Source organism: Amblyomma mixtum, chromosome 2, assembly GCF_055824585.1.
Source record: "Amblyomma mixtum isolate Tamu chromosome 2, ASM5582458v1, whole genome shotgun sequence".
Taxonomy (NCBI): Eukaryota; Metazoa; Arthropoda; class Arachnida; order Ixodida; family Ixodidae; genus Amblyomma; species Amblyomma mixtum.
The window spans coordinates 840,095-856,904 of NC_143013.1; the positions used below are offsets into that span (position 1 = coordinate 840,095).

The 16,810-nt window shown below is 46.5% G+C and overlaps 1 long non-coding RNA gene across 1 annotated transcript; it reads right to left on the minus strand.

Annotated features, from left to right (window-relative positions):
- Positions 1-391: 391 nt before the first annotated feature.
- On the minus strand, positions 392-5,059 carry LOC149358198 (uncharacterized). The gene is made up of 4 exons (XR_016288641.1): positions 4,775-5,059; positions 3,231-3,358; positions 1,117-1,339; positions 392-549 (listed from the first exon to the last, which is right to left on the minus strand). It is a non-coding gene; the product is annotated as an uncharacterized LOC149358198 (long non-coding RNA).
- Positions 5,060-16,810: the final 11,751 nt, after the last annotated feature.

Here is a 16,810-nt window from a genome sequence, read left to right on the forward strand (position 1 = left end):
TTACTGTTTCCTGGTGCGGTTGGTGTAGCATTCCGGGATGATGATGTCAAAGGAAGGGTGAACCATCCAGAAACAAATTTGTTACCTAACATGTCTTCATAGTGATGCTCAATGTTTGGACATACTATCGTGAGCAAAATTAAGAAACCAATGCAAGTGCATGCTGAAACGTGCCATATTGCATATGGGCATCGGTCTCGACAACAGGATTGCTTCGTCAGGCGGCGCCCACATGCAGTTTGGTAAAATTCGGCAAGAACTCACAGGGGTCTCTCAAATTTGAGCACGGTAGTATGTACGTAGCAGCATGCAAATAAGTATTACATGATTCATGTTCTTGAGAAGCACGAAGAGCAAGTATGTATTGAAAGAACAAAAAAAAATGCTCACATTTGCCTAAGAGCAACCTTAGCTTTATTAGTAGACAAAAGCAGCGAATGAGTCGCACTGGAGGCCCCTCGCGTCATAGCGTGCATCTTTTCCGAGAAAGTCGAATATCTTTCATTGCCTTGATGGCAGCTTGAATCCATTTGTGTGTAGCGACAGTGCCTGAAGATTAAGGGAGAAAAATTATATATTTATTATGATATACACTGCTACAATGATCCCATTGCAAAGACAACTAGCAAATGCTGCTATTTGCATTAAAGGAGGATGGCTAATGTGACAGCACCCATGAATGCCAACACTGAATCAGATCTCTTAGGCCTCAACACTTTTAAAATACCGAGCTTCACAGCACATGGCTGCCAAATACCAACAGCCTTATTTCTAAAGCATGACAGCTGAGCATTCATGAAAATTTGTTAACTCCTGGCTAGTTTTTCTGCTCATGCACTGCCCCATTGGTCTCAGAACCTCGCCATTTAAGCTATTTATACTGTCCCTCACATGAGCTACAAACTATGCCCATCAATTAACCTCTTCTACACAAACCTTCACATGATGACATACCTACAGTGAATTGGTCACTAGCTTCCATCCCATACATTTGTTATTACCCTTTGTTTTGTGCTTCCTAATAAACCACTAACAAATCCTGAGTTGCAATTCTCGAATACACTGACGGAGTGAATATATACTTCTGTGCTAAATCCAGCTAAAACCAGTAATCACCTGTGAGTGCATCCATTTTCACTTGCGTGAGTGTCTTCTGTAGAGCCTTTTCCTTGCCTTCCAATATCCTTCTCCTGAGCAGCTGCCAATGAAGCTGCGCTGTACCACTGCTTCTCTTCACCACACAGTTGTGGTGGCCCGCTTCAGAAATACTGCATCCTTCTGGATTCCGTCCAAAGTTTGTACACAGCCTTTTCAATCTCGAAGCAATAAATGAATGCACCTGCAGGAAACAGAACACAGGAATAAAATTTCTATGCTATAGTCACAGCCAGGAATGAGGCGTTAATTGCGGGTTTAACGTCAAAGCGACTCAGGCTTTGAGGAACACCGCAGTGAAGGGCTCCAGAAATTTTGGCCACCTCGGGTTCTTTAATGTGCACATACATCGCAGAGTACACGGGCCTCTAGATTTTGCCTCCATCGACATTACACCGGCGCGGCCAAGATCGAATTGCATTTGTTGATTGCATAGTGTCATATGGTAATATGCTTTCATGCCTGTTGAAGCATGCAAGTCAGAAATCATGTAGTTGTTTAAAATAAACACAAAACTTACTCCCTCACAATGATGGTGTCATGCAATAGTAGTAGGTTCCGATGTAAGAAAGAAGTGAAAACGGTAATTGTGTACTTTGCCTTTTTGTAACGTTAACTGCACAAATCATTTAGGAAAATGATTTCATGCTGATGAAAATCACAGATTAGTGTGTGTAATAGCAAATATTCAAAAATAAAAATAGTATGCAACAGTAGGAGCACTGCCTGTATATCACACAAGAGGCTGGGCTTGCTAAGAGCAATTCTGTAATTCCAGCTTTTCCACATGCCCTTGACACAACACTGAAATGTGCAATACCTAAAAAATTTAAATGTGATAAAGAAGGAAGTGTAACACACACTGACGACTCACTAGTAGACAGAGGAAGTAGAAATAGTAATGCAATAACCAGCACTAAAACGCACTAGCCTTCATAACAAAACATGATGCAATTAGTCACATCAAGATGCAGAGCCATGCCAGACAAGCCAGTTTCTTAGAATGGCAAAAGCACCACTACACTCTAGTATTTCCAAAAAGGTGCGCATGTTACAAGCCAAGTGCTTCTTTATTGCTATGCTATTTTTCACTATGACCATTGCTGCTAAGTGCATGAGAAAAAGAGGGTAACATTTCGCATTTTACCTCTTTGTTGTTTGGTTTGCTTTTCTTTGTACTTGGCTCCTTTCTATTTCTGAGTATATACAGTGCAACCCATATAATGTGGAAAACTGATAATGTAAACAGTTGTTAGTGCAGCATGCATTCATGTCTTATATCCTATTCTTCTCGAGTTGTTTAGCCATGCCATCAGGTAGCAAGCCAAAAATCTGAGTCAATCAGGTCGCTACAATCTCCTAGACAAATATATGTGAATTAGAGCAAGTATACTCCCCGAAATGGCAAAAATCTTAAGGTTTACAGTTAAATTACTATTAATGCCTTTCATATTTTGCTCCTCAAGTGAAATCAGATGCCTTCGCTGGAAAGGTCTCTGAGGATCAATAACTTTGTGTGGGCTAGTCGGTTAAGCATCATTGTAAGAGGCAGCGCAAAAGAAACCAGGATGAAAGGGAAGACACATATACCACAGGACGAGCGCTGAACTACCAACTGGTAGTTGGACGAGTGCTGAACTACCAGTTGGTACTTCAGCGCTCGTCCTTTGGTATTCGTGTCTTCCCTTTCATCCTGGTTTCTTTTGCGCAGCCTCTTACAATGGGTCTCTGAGGAGTGTCATGTGACACTGGCGTTACAGTAGAAGAATGAAAGTTATCCTACTGCTACAACTGTTGAGGAGTGCTATGTGACACAGGTATTACAGTAGAAGGATAACAAGGCTGTCCTCCTGCTGTAATATCGCCTTAAAATGCTGCTCTGTAGCCCACCACTTCAAATCCAGAATCAAAGTTGCAGTATTTGATGACGCCTTATTGAGAAGAAACACACATATACTATTTCAAAGGCAAATGCCAACATATGCCGTCAACACTGGTTCAAAGCACACAGGTGCAACACACTGATCTCAACACAGAGTTCTAGAAAAACGCACTTTAGAAAACTCAGTACTTACATGTGTTCTGCAATACACGTTGAACGGGCCCAGACAAGGAAGACAGCCCCACAGTTGGACAGCGGAGACATCCTTTTCAGTGACAGCTCTTTTCAGACCTCTTCACCATTGGACAGCAGGCACTTCACCTGCATAACATCATAATTTGAATTTCACCTGTGCAATCTATGGAAGATGACGTACCCACAATGACTGTGTTCATGGGTAAGAAATCGTACTGCCAGTTTCACACAAACACAAAGCAAAGTTTAAACAGACAAAAGTTACCTTGCTCACACTTGAATCCACAATAAGCTCTGCACTGTTTAGGGTTCTTCAGAAATAATTAATCTGAAAGGGCTGTTAGAAAAGGCTGCAAAGTGCTCGAGCCTATTTTTGGACTGGTTATTCTTCAACATCTAACAATGATTTTTCTTCACGGTCGCCTGCCACTAAAAGCACTTTACGGCTACACTAATGATCGAACAGGCAGTTTTCTCATTGGGGAAGCCGCATCACTCCTCTATTTACGCGAATACGCGTTCATACAGCCTGTTACTGGATGTGGCTTTTTGAGCTTGTAAGACACCACTGCAAGGCGATTGCACCGACAGTTCAGCCTTGGAGGACGACGTATTCAGTCTGCCTTTGACTCCAACGCGATTAACCGCCCGCCACAGTGGCCAGTAGCGCGTATCGCTTGGTTTGGTTTGGTTTATTGGGGTTTAACGTCCCGAACTATAAGGGACGCCGTAGTGAAGGGCTCCGGAAATTTCGACCACCTGGGGTCTTTAACGTGCCCTGACATCGCACAGTACACAGGCCTCTAGAATTCGCCTCCATCAAAATTCGGCCGCCGCGGCCGGTATCGAACCCGCGTCTATCGGGTCCGGCAGCCGAGCACCGCAACCACTGAGCCACCGCGGCGGGTCTGGTGCCGCACAGTCCGCTGCAGCGAACACGACTCGATGTCGTATAGAGCAGAGTATATCAAATGCCGAGCCCTGACGCGTACTCGCGTAGCGCAGTATGCAGCGCCAGAGACCGAATGACGCGCACTATGGGCCACCACCGAGGCGGGCAGCTATGGGTTAGCTGCGTCGAATGCAGAGCGAACACAGCATACCCCTAGAGCTCGACAGCAGGTTTAATCGTCTCGCATAGGTGTGTTCAAAGCTTACGAAGCCACTTCAAGAAATTGTATCGACGCGTGTACGCGCAGCACATAATGCAACGCTAAACAGGTCAAGTTGCGTGCACTATCGTCAAACCGCTGCGAGCGGATAGCGACGAAAAACATGCGTGCAGGCAGCAGTGCACAACCACGTCGAACAATGATTTTAGCTTATTTTCACGGCGTTCGCGTCGCAACGGATACACTGTGAACACAGACAGGCCAGCTAGTTATAGTGACTCAATGTAGAGTGCATTTTGTCACCGCAGAAATAACCGTGCACAATGGCGGCAGCGCCTCATCTCTTCCGTTTGTTCTCGCCTTAGTGCTAGGTGGTTAATTTGCGTGGTGGCAAATTGCGCGCATTCCTGCGCATTATTACAGGTCTTACCTGAAAACGAAGACTCGACGCCTTCCAGTAACCGCTTTCTTCTTTTGTAAGGCGGTTCCGGTAGATAAAAGACGCAGCAGCTTCCATCGGTGAAGTCCAACGCGCTGTCATGACGAAAAGCCAGCAGAGTTCCCGGCGCGGTCGCTTTTTCACGAAGCACACGAAGGGCTGGAAATTGTACTGCCAGCGGTGCCAAAAGCTACGATCACAAGTCAAACCAAACACGAGTTTGAAGCAGCGATTTTGAAGTAAATACAACACAAAACATGCCCCAACGAGCGAGCGGCGAGCACAAACGGCAGCACGCCGGAACGACCCACGTGGTCGCGTGGTGCCCGGACATGTGCCCGGATGTGTTCGTCCTGTCACGTGACCTGCCAGCCTGCGCGCTCGATTTGAACGGCGTTAGCAAGTCCGCGGCGCGGGCGCAAGGTACATATGCTGTATATTGGTTTCTCAATAGGTGTGTTGAATACTGGTCTCACGAGGCATTTTAACAGCCTGTATGCTTATACTCTATGGTCCAATCAAGATGATGCCATTTTATTTCATGCGTTTGCCTCCTTTTTGTTGTAATAGTCTTTAGTATACCCTCGTGTACATACGTGTGAATGCTCCCTTTGTGAGCAAATGTGTACGGCCCCTTATAACCCACACCTGTAAAAATCCCCAATTGGATTGACATCTTCAATCGTAATAAATATCAGGTTTTTCAGGGAAGACTCGAAAATTTTCAAAAATAGGCTTTTTGGGGTAAAAATATGGCTTTTGTGGCACATTATTACCAGTATCGCTGGACACCGGGAAGCCGGTTAATTGTCTTAGGTAGTAAGCTGGTAAACTAATTTCTAACTTTTTAACTATCAGAGATAGGCAATTCGTTGCAATTAGAGATTTGTAGCCGGTCGTTAGTAGTAGCCATATCAGTTTTTAGAATTTCTAAAACGCGATTACACTCGCTGCTGTGGCTCGACAAAATTTGGCTGCATCGTGCGAAAATACATTCGGTTTCGAAAGCATGCAGGCAAAGCAAGCCCTCCAGTGCATGTAACTAGTCGAAAAAGCCAAATTTTGTCGAGCCGCAGCCCCAAGGGTAAATCGCGTTTTCCAAATTCTAAAATCTGATACGGCTATTACGACCAGCTACAAATCTCTGATTGCAACTAGGCGCCTAACTCTACTGATTAAAAAGTTATTTATTAAAAATTAGTAAACCAGCTTACTGAAGACAATTTACCGGCTTTCTGTTGTCCGCCAACACTGGTGATAGCACAAACCATATTTTTACCCCAAAAAGCCTATTTTTGAAAATTTTTGAAGGTGATTGCTGAAACGCCCGGTATTCAGGTAATGCTGCCTCCGCACCATTATGCTGTCACATTTATGAATCAGTAACTCAAGTGAGCTCTCCCTTACATTGTGCAATTTAATTCCAACCTAAGGATAGTTTCATACCACATTTCTCACTTGGTACCAAAAAAGAATACTGTGTTCAGTTGTACGTTAAATTTTACACTGCGAAGCGACCTCATGAGCAGTGTTTTTCCGAGTCACAACCTACAACCAACTTCAACATCATGACCTCTCCCATAGCAGATATAATATGAATAAAGGCTGTTCAGCTGAAATGGGAATCGTTTGAGCTGTTGTTGCGGTTGGTTCTAAAATTTGTGAGAAATCTGTTGTAAATTTAATTTTTGTTGCTAAAGTTTTAATTCACTTGTAGTCAATTAAATTTATATTGGGTCATATCAGTCAATAACATATTGACTTTTTAATGAGTCGTGAGAAATGGGCTGTAAATGGAATTTTTGTTGCTTGAGTTTTAATTCACTTGAAGTCAATTAAATTTATATTGGGTCATATCAGTCAAGAACTTATTGACTTTTTAATGACATAGTGAGAAATCGATGTAAATTGATTTTTTGTTGCTTGAGTTTTAATTCACTTGTGGTTAATTAAATTTATATTGGGTCTATAAGTCAAGAACTTATTGACTTTTTAATGACATAGTGAGAAATCGATGTAAATTGATTTTTTGTTGCTTGAGTTTTAATTCACTTGTAGTCAATTAAATTTATATTGGGTCATACCAGTCAAGAACATATTGACTTTTTATAGACCAAAGTCATTAGGATTTGAGTATTAATAGACTTTTTATTGACTCAATAAATACTCTATAAACAGTTAATTGCATCTCAATGTTCATTTTTGTAAGGGACAATCACGCCAGCTTTAGAAACAATCCTTGCGATTAATGGTAGTTGTATGCAATCTTGCTTTTAATCGCCACAACTCTATCTATAACCTCCTCCAGGCTGTATCATAAGGCAAATGATCTTCAATAGACAGAGCGTTTTCCAGGAATAGAAAGTAATTTCTGCCAGGGACAAGCTAATGCTACTTTCCATAGCCGTGCCATGAAATGCTCTGAGAACTTGAGCTTCACGTTTATGTCGCCAACTTGAACTCCGACGCTGGGTTTAAAATATCAGGCGCAGAGATGTATTTCCTTATTCTTTAGTATGGTGAAGCGTGGGTTGCGGAAAAAAACGACCCCGGAAAAAAAGGCCCTCGAAAAAATTTCCCTAGAAAAGATATCGCCGGAAGAAACATCCCCATTTTCGAGGTAGGAAAAAATGCCCCCAAACGGTTCACCAAAGTCCCGTAACTTCCTGCTATTCGAGTATCCGCCTCACATCCGGGAGGGGGGTTATGTCCTCAGTGCTGCCGGGTACCCAAAGGTTTGATAATGGGCTCAAGCTTCCCCCTGACCTGGTGCGTGGTATGCAGTGTGCTTTAAACTGGATACTTGTCCCTGCTGGCGCTGTTCTAAACGTAATAGCTGCAGAAGTGCGTTAATTGCCGATCGTTCCTCAAAAGACTAATGCCAGAATCTGCCAGGGACATACTAGACTGCTTTGGTACATGATAGGTTTGCGGCACCTACAGGCGGGCAAACAGAGCTTTTTAAAACATAGTAACTTTCCGGCGAACGCCTCCCGCTTATCTCCCTGCGATGTGGAGCGTCCACTCGGCCCCTCCTGATGGAGGAAGGGGACCAGCAATGCAACATTGCACGCTACAGCGATTCCACCCACCGGCTTGGAGTGACTAAACAACGCGAACAGATTCCGGACGTTCATACCTTCGATGGTGCTGAGACAAACATAATTCATCGAGAACCTTGAGGGGTCCCGAACTGAGCTGCGATCAGTGTCGCAATCATTTAAATCAGCAACTCAGGCGGAGCAATAGCCGACAGGTTGCTTTAAGTCTAATTTCCAACGAATTCATTCTTTGGGAGATTCTTCGCATGGGAACCTTTTTTTCCCTAGAGGGCGCTTCCAGAGGTCCCATTTTTTGCGGGGATGTTTTTTCCGGGGACGTTTTTTCCTACACACGTGATCCTTACAATTATACTAACACCAACAACTATTGCGTTGAAGTGAGGCGAATGGGGAGACAGATAGGTTGATTGTTTGAACGACTGATTGATTAAATAATTATTTAACACATTCATTAGGCGCCTGAACTGCCGATTCAAATAATGACCCATGAACATATTTTTTTTTTGCTTTTGTTATGCTGTCTACGCGAAAAGCTTTGAAGCAACTAATTAATACGATACTCACAGCCTGCATATGAAATTAGGCGGAGGGGTATAGTTTTGACGACCCGGAAAAACGCAGAAAAACATTCTCAAAAAGAGGACAACGAAAAAAAAGTACCCCAGAGGCATTTCCCAATTATAGGCGCGGCTTTAGACGAAACTCGAAGGCGGGGACAAGGAAGGAAGGAAAGAAGGGATTGAGGGCATAAAACGTCCCGGTGGAGGAATTCCCGACCGGCATATTTTCCCTAAACGGCAACAAACAGAAGGCGGCAACGTCATTAAGCGACGGCGGCTGGGCTGAAGAGCCGCCGGAGACGTTTTGTTTGCCGTGGGGATCCATTCCGGTTCTGCACTCACCTCCCCTTCTTTTCTCGGGCGTCACTAAACCATCACGAACGTTGGAGGCGCCGTGCTCCAACGCCGCAGTCCTGTCGGCGGTGAGCCGAGATTTTTTCTTTTTCTCTCCCCCCCCCTCCCCAACCTCTCTTCTCTCAAAACGCAAGCAGAACAGAGGGAAGGGGAGAGGGGGGAGGGGATCGCGATCTGAATATTCCTTCCAGTTGTTAGCCCCAACGCGCCGGCGGGTTGCCGACTGCAGCCTCATTACTTCGGCTTAGCCTCGTTACGGGATTCCGAGCCCGCTCCTCGTGGCCGTTAGGCGTCTGCGCATTCGTATACAGTCTCCAAACAGAAGGCCTCCTCCGCCATTAGGCTTTAGGGTGAAACCGCCTTTTTCCCCAATCCAACTCCCCTTTTTCCCCCCTCAACCTCGACCAGGGCCCAGTTCAGCCAGCGGGCTGAAGAGAGCACTCTTTGCCTCGCTCGCTTTTACTTCTTTCCCTATGCTTCAACAAATTTTGGGAACGAAATGGGATGTCCTCGGCAGTTTTGCGAGGCTTCCAATTTTATGGTCGAGTCTCGCGAGTCCGTGCTTGCGTGCGAGGTTGCTGTGACCTCTCCCTCTGCAAAACACGGGGCACGCTTTAAAGTTTCCGGCGGCGTTATGAGTTGTTCCTCCCTTTGAAGTTACGTGGGGCGATATTTTGAGAATTATTTTGGGCGACCGGGTTCGAAAGGGGAAAAGGGAGTTTAGGGTAAAGTTTGAGGGTCGCCCCTATCTTTCTTCGTTCTAAAGAGGGCAAATCACACATGAGGGCAAATGTGCTCCTTTTTCACTATTTTCTGTACAAAACAGCAGTGGTCGGTGGAGGGTCTCTACCACAGGAAGTGCGGCTTTTCGAAAAGAATTTCCCGTATTTACCAGCTATATTCGAAGGTTAATGCTTTGCCACATCGCGGGTCTACACGACGGCGAAACCCACTGAACGTTACACGTCTCGTGTCGTACATTGCAGCAATTAAATCCCCTACTAATTCTTCCATTTCGTTGTCATTGGCAGCCGCCACCTGTGACGTTAGGCTTGTTACATAGCAATGCAATGTCGTTCTCCGGCTCAATTAGTCGAATGCGGAGCTGACAAAAGGTCTTTGAAAGACTGAAAAGAGTGGAAGGGAGAAAAGGGAATACTTACCGAACCTGTGTCCTTGAGGGGAGCACCTGAAAAGGGAAAAAAAAATGAATAAAAGAGCTATAAGAAGCATCGATGGGTATCCCTCTGCCAGGCTAGCACCCGAGTGAGACAGTGTACCACCGTTGCGTTGGGGTCGCCATGCAATGCACTGTTTAATTACAGTAGAAATGATGTTAGATACTCTTGTCCTTGTGCTGGTGTGGCGGAGAATAAAATGTGTTACATAACACTTGAAAAAAAAAAACTGTTATTACTATTGACACAGCTGCTTGAGATGACGTTGCAGCGAGGCCGGGAGCCCCTCCATAAAAAATAAAAGGCGTTTATTAACTCTCGTCCAACCTGTGCAACGAATAGACACGGAACGAATGCGCCAGTTGCCACCGTGACCCTTTCACACTTGGCTTCAGCTAAACGTTCGGAGCGCGTTGCGGAAACAAAAACAAACAAAATGCCCAGCATTATAGCTGATTGACGAATGACCCCTCGAACTCGGCCTACCCTCAATGCTCTTTCGCGACTGTTGCTTGTTATACGGGTAAGCGGAGGCGACTTGTGTGCTGAAGCACCGTAATGGGGTGACACGCTTCACCCCTCAGTGGCGCGCGACCCCGTGCGGCTGTTTAACGAAGCTTCAGCGGGAGTTCGGGCGTACAGCCTGTGGATAAATAAGGAAAAGAAAGAAAGAACGAAAGAGAAAGAAAGGAAGAAAGAAAGAAAGAAAGAAAGAAAGAAAGAAAGAAAGAAAGAAAGAAAGAAAGAAAGAAAGAAAGAAAGAAAGAAAGAAAGAAAGAAAGAAAGGGAAACGGGGTCAAACGCCACGGTGTCCTCTCCCAAGCGTCCACGTTCGCTTCGAGCGACGAACGCGCCAAGCGCGTGCGACAGGCCACCGAGCGTGGGCGGCAGGCACAGCCGCCCCGTTTAAATATTGACCGGTAAACAGCGGCCGAATTGATTGCCGCTCGCGAGCCGGTACAGCGAACAGAGAAAGACTGCAGGCCGTCACCGGATGCAAGACGGCGGCAGGGTGGCTTCGAAGAACGCGCAGCGCGGGAAGCTATAGCTCCGCGTGCTTTTTTGGCGGGCCGGCCGGCGCGCATAATACGACAGCTGCATGTTCCCGCGTTGAAACGACGGCCGAGCTTCGGCAAACAGGTCCGAGCTGGAAGCAGAAGAAGGAGCGTCGAACGGAGCATATGCTGCTGCTGCAACTTGGCTTGCCCCAGAACAAACTGCCAAACGCCGAGCTTAATTTCGAACATCGCCCATCCCTCTCCCCACGCCTCTCCCTGCACACATACACTACATTGCCTCGCCTTTACCTCATCGTCGTTGTCTAAGTATTCCCGCCAGCTCTTCGACTCAACGCGAAAAATACAAAGTCGCGAAGCTTGATCACAGACGTATGCGGGAGCGAGAGATCGTGGTTAGAACCAGGTGAAGCTTGACCATCCGGTGCTCGAGTCGGGAGGCTGCGAGACCTGCTAGGGTGGAAGTGGAAAGGATGGAGGAAGGAGATGACTGCCATGTCGCAAATTTGCCTTCTATAGAGCTCGGCGCCGGTGGTTGCTTCGTTGGTCAGAGAACACGGTAAAACGGCGAGTCGCCGTTCGGATGCTCGCTCGCCACGGAGCAGCACACAATTTACTCATCGACGGAAGGTTCTCTAGAGTAGGTTAACGGTACTTTTGTTGTTTTTCTGAGCGAGATATAGTCTTACGACAGCGGAGAAGCGTACACTGTGAACTATAAACGTACGTGGTGCATACAAGCAACGAAAAATTATAACAGTCCGTAAGTTACTCTCGCAGACAACTGGCTGCCTCGTCCTTATTCCCTCAAGGCATTTTATGAATAAGGGGTAAGCAAAGCGCAAATGGTTTCTCATGGCCCTGCCTTGCGTGGGGACGAAGAGAAAGGAAATAGATAAATTGCCTTTATCGTAGCTTTACACATTATAACGGATCAGAAATGATAAGTAGTAGTAGTAGTAGTAAGTGGTATTAATAAAACATAATAAATGGAAGGAAAAGACTTTTGCTAGCCCCGGCATCTGCTATCGCTGCGGGAAGCACCTGAGCTTAAATGGAGGATAGCGGGCAGCAGTGAAATCAAAGAGGTGAGGGGATAGTTAGAAAGGACAGGGGGAGAGGTACGCTGGGCATTAAATCTATTTGCATATTAACTCATCAGAAATGGTGCAGTTAACATTTTTTCGCCCCATATGCAAAGTAAGCGCTTGAACGGGGACGCTAAGACGAAATGGGAATAAATTTAAGAAGAGAAACATAAAAAAAAATATTGTTTCGAGTTCGTATAGTGTTAAAGAGAAAGTAACGGGAGGGGTGCAAGATATTTTTGATGCTTCACCATCGTGTTTCCCGACCATTACTTCCCACCACTTGATTGTCATATGAAACCTGTAGACAAGCCTCAACATTGAAAGCGCGTTACTCTGTAGACTAAGTGTAGGCAACTGGTCAAGCCTAACCCACGGTCTGACGCCTCTTATACACATACAACCAAAATAATTCCTCCAACTTTTCAGAGCAAAGAGATTTATGTTTTAACCCTTCTTGCGCAAGTCACTTCCAACATCGAGGCAACTAACCACTCAGTGCAACAAATTGTTTTACTTAGCGCGCGTCCCGGCTTTGAGCCCCGAAAGCCTCGCGGCCTGGAGTGTGCGCTTACTTAGCGAGGCAGCCTCTGGCTTACTATCCTCTGCAGTGCCTTTAACAGAGATTAGCTTGCTGTCTTCAAAATCCGTGCAGCACTTTTACAGAGCCTAAGTTGTGGCGTTAGCTAATTAGATACCGAGACCCTAGATCTGTTCCCGCCTAATATTTAACAATCCCTGGCTATTAGGACCTACTAGAAATTATCAACAATTAGCACACTGAGCTCGACAATCGCTGTAGCCTCGACTACACGAAAGGGAATAAGCCGGGAGGTTTCGGCCGCGGGTGATCAGGCGCCGACTGTACTTTCTGCTGTGCTGCACAGATTTGCTTTACGTGAGGCATATAGAGCAAGTACCGCGCACCATCGCAACACACAGCCAAAAGAGAAGAGCGTAGTCGCTCAGACTTCAGCAAGCCCTCTTACCAACCTCCCCGCAAGCCCACAGCACTGCAGAGACTGGGCTCTGCGCTGGTCACTGGCTCTTCACTGCATTGCTTTAAAAGCTTGCAGTGAAGCATGCTTGCTGCGCTGCAGGCACCGGAGCTCCTCTCTTCTTGGGAGAGCTCGAAAAGGGAGGAGGAGGAGGAGGAGCCGCAGTGATCCGTTTCGAAACAGGGCCTCCTGTGGCGCTGCTGTAGGAGTGACCGTTGAGAACGACTTGGCTAGTGTTCTCCCGGCTCTGTCGAACCGATTGCGCATACTTCAGTCACAAGAGGCGAGAAAGAAAGAAAGAAAGAAAGAAAGGAGAGGAGAGGAAGAAAGAAAGAAAGAAAGAAAGGAGGGAAAGAAAGGATGAAAGAGAGAGAGAAAGAAAGAAAGAAAGAAAGAAGGGAAGAAAGAAGGAAAGAAAGAAAGAAAGAAAGAAAGAAAGAAAGAAAGAAAGAAAGAAAGAAAGAAAGAAAGAAAGAAAGAAAGAAAGAAAGAAAGAAAGAAAGAAGGGCTCCAGGAACGCGTCGCGTATTGCGACAGATTTGGGCCAAGTCATTAGCATCGTATACATGGAGCCCGACGTTGCGGGTCGGGTCGGGGTGCGCCAGATGTCGGGCTGACCAGCCCGACCCTACCGCGTATACATGAACCGGTTTTCTGTCGGGCAGAGACTGTCGCTACCCCTAGCGTCGAGCACGCAAACTACACGCATGCTAGAGGAGGAAAGACGCCCAGACGAAAAGTTCCCTTTCCCGCTGCTGCTCTTTCCGGCCGGTTGGTTCGCCCGTTCACGTGCGCGCTGTCTTCGAGGCCGGCAGCGGCTCGCTTTGATTTCTAATGGGTGTCTCCGCTGCCAGAAAAAAAAAAATCTCCCAGCACGGCCGGTCTCGACGCGCGCGCTTTCTCGCTCTCTTCTTACGGCCTGAGCAGGTGCCGAGAAAACAAATCATGGTGAAAACCACTATCCAAAGCCGGGGTTTCTAGTGATTCCGGCGTTTTTTTTTTTTTTTGAAAAGGCGGTCAAGTATCTCCCACGATCGAAATTCTCGAAGTCTTGTAACTAATCATTGAACCACATCTAGAAGATTCACCCGTCCTATGCTGCCCGGAATGGGTTGACAGAAGCCACACCAAATGCTTAACACACCTCATTTCTGAGAAGTTTCTCCGAATTTTTCTCGTCAACTACACAAAGAAATTGACAAACCAAAATGACAAGCCGTCTGGTTTCATCCACAAGCCAACGCGAAAGCATTTAAGGCTGTAACTGACATCCCTTGAACTGCGAGCCGCACAACAATGTTGTATAGGTCATTACAAGCAGCGCCTGTTATTGTTTTCAGTCCTTCTAAGTATCTGAAACGATATCGGAGTTCCAAAGAGCAAAGGATCTTTCTGATCTGGTGTGTTTCACGCAATGAGAACAGATGGCACAGATACTTCGAATGTTTTCAAACGGCAAGTGCTATTATTTTATTCATACATTTCCAAGTATCAACAGAGATTGTGCCAGCCCTGAAGATGAAAATAAATGTTTTCCTAACCGTGGCTTCACCCTGTAATATCTTGCCTCACTTTTATTCCTGCTAGACGCAAATGATACAGCCCTATTCGCTAATACTATGCGCCATCATTGCATGCCGACTTCAATGTTTTGAGATCCATCTACTAGTTCCCTGCTTTGCGTGCCGATAGCAGTGGCTGCATAAGATATGGTCGTCAAGTTCTTCTTCAGTACTCGGAGCAGCCGTTCAGCAATATGTGCAAAGTAACCGAACCAGCCCCCTGAGAGTTGCGGCGGTAGATAGCAACTGCCCCTCATGCACAGGCCGTTAAGAAAGAGCGCGCGCGCCGAGTGCTCCGAGTTCCTGCACAGCGCCAGCCAGACCGGAGAGGAGGCAGGAGAGGAGGCGCTAAGCCGATGCGGCAGCCGGGTCGGGCAGAGCCAACCCACCCCCTGCAGTGGGGCTGGCCCAGCTCGACTCGACGGTCCCTTTGCTCGACCCCCTAGCGTATACATGAGCCCGACAACCGGTTCTCGGCCCGACAGCCTGCTTAACCCGACTTTTGTCGGGCTCATGTAAACGCCCAGATTGAGAGTACTTAAAGAAACATTTCACTTGTTTCACCACCAGCTGTTTATTTTTGTGATCTCTTTTGGTTTGAATGCCGCCAGCAGAAAAGTAATCGCACTCCTTGAGTGCATGTGTGTGGTAACGCCGAAACTGCAGCCACTTTGGCCAAGACGAACGGGCCGAGCGATGCGTGAGTAACGACGGCATAATGCATTATGTTATTCATTTATCTATTTCTTTAGGGATGAGGCTGTCGAGAGTGCTTCGAACGCTGCCGCCATCTCGACTATGCGTACATCGCTCGAGGATAACACGAATAACACGGATGAGCAGGGGTGAAGCCTCTAGCCTTTCATTTTAAATGCTGATTGAAAAGCGCACGTTTGAACAAGTGCGCAATAAGTTCGAGGGAAAAAATGCAGGAGGGGAATACTAAGAATCGAGTGGAGGTACTGTCTTCAAAAGAGGTTGCGTGACGAGATAAGCAACTCTCGAAGAGAACAGTTCACTCATGAAAATTTCTTGTTGCTAAGCGAACGATGCACACGCGTACGGATTGGGTTCATCGGGGCGGAATTGCGATACCTCTGGCTAGAATATCCTCAGAAGATACATACACACTCTTCACCCAAAGTTGGGCGCAATCAAGGGCGGATTGCGAGAAGTCTCCTGCAGCAATGGGCGGACAGAAAATGAGCAGCACCTCCATCACGCACTGCTTCTTATGAATCAAAACGCCGCAAATTTTATGCAGAAAAAAGAGAGAAGAAAAAAAAAAACAGCTCCCACAGATTTTGTTTCTCCCAGCGGCGAGATGCGAGCGGTTGTTAAATCGTCCCCCCCCCCCCCCCCCTCTCTCACCGCTCTCGCACATTATAAGCTTGACCACACTCGAAGCCAGCAGCCGGGTATTGCATTGCTCTAACATCATTGGTCAGAAAGGTTGTGATCGCAAAGTGGTGACGTCATACAGCTTAGTGCGAAAGCACTATACTTAACACGGTTACAACCAAAAATCTTGTGTGAAGCCGCGGAGTAACTCGGGTAAGCTCGGCTTAGTTCCGAGGACCGTCGCGCAAGCTGCAGCCAATGGGAGAAAGCTCGGGTAAGTTCGGAAGAGCGTCGCACCAGCTCTGGCCAATGGGGAGGGTGACCTTGGTGTTCTCAAGGTCACCATGACCTTTGCACCCTCAAGGATCCTTGCTTTTGTACACCTACTCGGTTTAACTACGGTAAAACCCTACCGTTTTTTTTTTGCCTTGGCAGGCATACAGCGTAATGTGCTCATTAGCTCTTAAACACGGTTATCGCTGTAGAAAAGACAGTGTTGCATAAAGAGAATGTGCTGCCAAGCAATATATCTTTCCAAGTGCCCGTATCACGACAACAGACCCGAGTATATTGTCTTTTTTTTCATACCGGAGAAGGACAACGGAAATAGAAAAGACGCTTACACGGCTTAGCCACGGCTCCAACATTAGTTCCGCGGATTGCTTTCACGTCCGAAGACGTGTTTCACGAGCGACTTCCGGAGCTACAGACACGCGCGCTCACCACGTTACTTGTCCACAATAGGAAACGACAGATGACGACGAGTCGACCGGCAGCGAATCGATTTCCGGTGTAAACACACGACTCCATGGGTGATATATACTACGCGAAGGTGCATATACGTGTGGCGACCATATACAATTCCACG